Source organism: Oryx dammah, unplaced genomic scaffold (assembly GCF_014754425.2).
Source record: "Oryx dammah isolate SB20612 unplaced genomic scaffold, SCBI_Odam_1.1 HiC_scaffold_21, whole genome shotgun sequence".
NCBI classification, from domain to species: domain Eukaryota; kingdom Metazoa; phylum Chordata; class Mammalia; order Artiodactyla; family Bovidae; genus Oryx; species Oryx dammah.
In genome coordinates this window covers 30,629,424-30,633,920 of record NW_024070205.1, presented here as the reverse complement: position 1 = coordinate 30,633,920, position 4,497 = coordinate 30,629,424, and the positions used below count along the sequence as shown (strand labels likewise).

The 4,497-nt window shown below is 52.7% G+C and overlaps 1 pseudogene; it reads left to right on the top strand.

The window, feature by feature from the left end:
• Positions 1–202: 202 nt before the first annotated feature.
• LOC120879829 lies at positions 203–3,889 on the top strand (annotated as a pseudogene).
• The last annotated feature ends 608 nt before the right edge of the window (positions 3,890–4,497 follow it).

Below are 4,497 nucleotides of genomic sequence, written 5' to 3'. Positions count from 1 at the left end.
AGGTAGTCCCCCCAACCCGTCTCAGTCCCACGTCACATCTCACTGTCTCCCAGCAGTATCAGACTCTAGGCAACCAGCCACACAGATCTAGGCTGCCAGGGGCTCAGACAAGATTTCTGTAGAAATAAACATTATGGGCCCTTCAAGAAGGGAGACCCTGGCTGTTTCCTGTGCTCTAGCTTTCATTGTGGCGGCACCTGTGGCAGCCCTGGCAGATGCAGGAGCGATGGCAGTGACTGATATAGCTCGCCAGGTGGGTCAAGGTTGCCAAACGGTCCCCTGGCTAGACATGTGGGGTTTGACAGCTTGCCCGACCAGCTGGTGAATAAGTCAGTCAGCCAGGGCTTCTGCTTCAACATCCTGTGCATGGGAGAGACAGGTTTGGGCAAGTCCACCCTCATGGACACCCTGTTCAACACCAAGGTCGAGGGGGAGCCAGCCACCCACACAGGGCCGGGTATCCAGCTCCAGTCCAATACCTATGACCTTCAAGAGAGCAACATGGGGCTAAAGCTGCCAATTGTTAACATGGTGGGCTTCAGGGACCAGATCAACAAGGAGGACAGCTACGAGCCCATCGTGGAATTTGCCGATGCCCAGTTTGAGGCCTACCTGAAGGAAGAGCTGAAGATCTGCAGGGTACTGAACACCTACCATGACTCTCACATCCATGCCTGCTTGTCCTTCATCACTGCCATGGGTCATTCCTTGAAGTCTCTGAACCTAGTGACTCTGAAGAAGCTGGACAGTAAGGGGAACATCATCCCCATTATCATCAAATCAGATGCCATTTCTAAGAGTGAGCTAACCAAGTTCAAAATCAAAATCACCAGGGAGCTTGTCAGCAACGGAGTCGAGATCTACCAATTCCCTACAGATGACAAATCAGCAGCAGAGATCAACAGAACCATGAACACCCGCCTGCCATTTGCTGTCATGGGCAGCACAAAAGAAATGAAGATAGGTAAGAAGATGATGAAAGTGTGGCGGTATCCCTGGGGCCCGGTGCAAGTTGAAAATGAAGCCCATTGTGACTTTGTGAAGCTGCAGGATATGCTGATCTGAGTCAACATGGAGGATCTCCAGGAGCAGACCCCCGGCCCGCGCTGTGAGCTGTAGCACCGCTGTAAGCTGGAGGAGATGGGCTTCAGGGACACCAACCCTGGCGGCAAACCGTTCAGTTTATAGCAGACATGTGAGGCCAAAAGGAATGAGTTGCTAGAGGAGCTCCAAAAAAAAGAAGAGGATATGAGACAGATTTTTGTCCAGACAGTCAAAGAGAAAGAAGCTGAACTTCAAGAGGCAGAGACAGAGCTGCATTAGAAGCTTGACTGTCTGAAGAAACTACACCAGAATGAGAAGAAGAAGCTGGAGGATAAGAAGAAATCCCTGGATGACAAAGTGGATGCTGTCAAACAGAGAAAGACGGCAGCCGAGCTGCTCCAGTTCCAGGGCTCCCAGGTTGGAGGCTCACAGACTCTGAAAAGAGACAGAGAAGAAAAACTTTTAATAATCTTATCTTCAGCAGCTGCACTAAGTCTAAAGGAAAAGACTACCATTGTAGAAGAGTTAGGGTTCCATAGTGTCTCAAACCAGAAACCGACCAATACCTTCTCCCTCCAAATTGTGTGTGCATGCACACACACACACACACACACACTCTTTAACAAGCGCTCATGTGTCCAGGCAAGAAGCACTCTTCCAGCTTACATGGAATTTTAAACGGAAGTGTCCTGTCCTAATCTAACAAGGCAGGGAAAGATCCATCCGAGCTGGAGAATGGACCCAATGTAACCTCAGAGAGACAACTGCAGGATGACTCACCCAAGTGTAAGTGACTGAGGCAGGAGAGCTCAGCTGTGGGTGTGAAAGTACTGCTTGCAAGTTTTTCATTTAAGTTTTCTGTTTTTCCTTTCAAACGCCAATTCTCCGGTTCAATGGGTTGGTTGTCTACAGCTGCTATTAAACACTTCTAAATATGGATGAGAAAGTCAAGCAACATTCATATCTTCTTCAGCATTCACAGACTTTCTGCAGACCCCCTCAGCAAGCGGGGTGAGTGGATCTACTAACATTCAGGTGGAGAAAGGAAAGAAGAGATGAAGAAAGGAGAGATGGGGAGTTTAAGCTTAGTGAGAGCAAAATTACTCCATTCAGCCTTCCAAGGCCAGTTGGGGTTTTGAGAGAGGTTTCTGCTCAATGTGGGACCTGGAGGGAGAGTTTTGATGTTGATAAATCTGCCCTGAATTCGTTGGTTTAACTTGCATTGAAATACCATTTGAGTGTGCCCATCCCCATATAGCCCTACAACCATTGCCATTCTACTGTCCCGTGTCTCTTGAGAGAGCCTCTTTACATGTTTTCCAGAATCTGTGTTCATTCTTCCTTTCTTCTCCTTTGTTCTTTTTGCTCAGAAATGTGACCAGTCATTGCTCCTCTGGGGCTTTTTTCGCCAGGAGAAACAACCCAAACCCAGCACTGTTTAGCTTGATATCTTTCTAATGTCCATGTCAATTTTCAATAAAATTCAAAGAGATGCTCAAAAAAAAAAAAAAGGCGGGGGTGAGGGGGGTAGACCCTCCAGGGTGCTCAGGAGCAGCCTCTCTGGGCAGAGCCAGGGTTGCAGGTCTGAGGTCTTGGTTGTGAGTAGGTGGGGTTGGGCTCGAACTACCTGGGGTTTCCTAACCCAACACAGAGAAAACTGCAGGCCCGAGCCCCCTTCTCTGGTGCTTTGTCTGCCCACCTCACTCAGGGCTAATAATCCCTTACTGCTCAGGAAACACAGCCGGGCTGGTAGACACAGTGAGCACCTGGCCAGACCTACTGCCCAAGATGGGGAAGGATTAGCTGGTGTCGTCACCACTTCCGTCCTTCAGTTTGAATAAATCCCCACCCAGACTGTGTCCAGATCGTGTCCAGAGACAGCCGACCCTGCCTTCCCTCCCCCACCTCTCCTTTGGCTCACCCTGCTCCCCACACTTGCCTTCCTTGGGCTCCTCATGGTTGGGGTGCTTGGAGAGAATTTCCTCCAAACTCCCAGAGACTCAAAGGGGCCTCCTGGTTTCCCCCTCCACCACACTGTCCAGCAGGGGGGACACAGCCTCCTGTGACCATGTCCGCCCACACTCGCAGGACCCCAGGCCACTGAGCAGTAGCCACGTGCAGCTGGTGGCTGCCAGGCTGGCCCACGAGGGCATGGAGGTCTGTGGACAGTGCTGTCTGGGGCCCCACCTGCCAGGACCACTCCTGAGCAGCCCTCCTGGCACTGCCCAACGTGGCTGGTGAATCAGGGGTGCGTCCGTGTGTGGGTTTTCTGACCATAGCCTATTGTCAGAGATGGGTTGCTGCATGTGTAGGACATGCCTGCACAAGGCATTTTCTCTGGTTTATCTGAAGTTCAAATTTAACTGGGCATCCTAAATTTTTGTCTGCAAACCTGGCTGCCCCACCTGCCTGCACCCAGCTCACAGGCATCTGTTCAGAGTCCTAAGCTCCCTTGGGTGGGCATGTTCACGGCTGGTCTGGCTGGTGTTTTCCTCAAAGGAGCCCCAAACGTGGAGCAGCTCTGGGTGCAAGCGCCCTCCCCATCCCAGCCTAAGGAGGCAGGCAAAGGGGGAACGTGAGCCTCGGTGAGGCCGGCTGGGCATCCGTGCCAAAGACATGCCTGCAGCTTTCCAGAAGGGAATTCATCCCCAAAATGGAAACCGCCCACCCCCCACACCCCGCCTGTCTGCCCAGACTCCCGGGAGAGGGACCCCTGGAAACCCTGCGGCAGACACTTGAAGCAGCCCCAGTGTACCCACGGTTCTCACAAGAGCTGGGCGGTAAGAGTTACCCACGCTCGGCCCTTATCACCACGTTCCCAAGTTATCAGCAGCAGCTCCCTTAGCCTGAAACAGCCAGACGGAGAGCTGTGGGAGCCTGGTGGGTGCCAGGAACCTGGGACAGAGTCTGCCATGCTGTGGGGAGAGCGATGGTTTGCGCTGCTCCTTCCTGTGTCCTTCAGGGGCCAAATCTTTGAGGATGCTGTTTCAAAGGTTTAGCATGGCTGAGCCCGGTGTCCCCACCTTGGCCTCACACTCCACCAGGGCATCTATCGACTGCTTGGCTGAGTTTGCTGGGGACACTCAGTGGGTGGTGGGGTGGGCAGGGGCAAGGTAACATATACTTGTCTGGATTGTGTCAGAGCTGGGTACGTGCCATGAAGAACAGGAAACAGTTGGAGACAGACTGGGCAGAGGGACAGGTGATCAGGGATGTCCCCACTGACCTGAGACCGCAGAGGCTAGGCAGAGGGCACCATCGGGGCCTGGCTGCAGAACGTTCTAGCATGGCAAGGGAGCAGCACAAGGGGCAGGGTAGGCAGAGGCCTGGGGCAGGAGGGACTTGGCCCTCCCAGTTCTCTGCTCACCATAGACAAACACTGGCTCTCGAATTCAGGGTGTTTCCCCTTCAGCCCTGATCTGGTGGATTTAAGTCAGAGGAAGGACCACATCA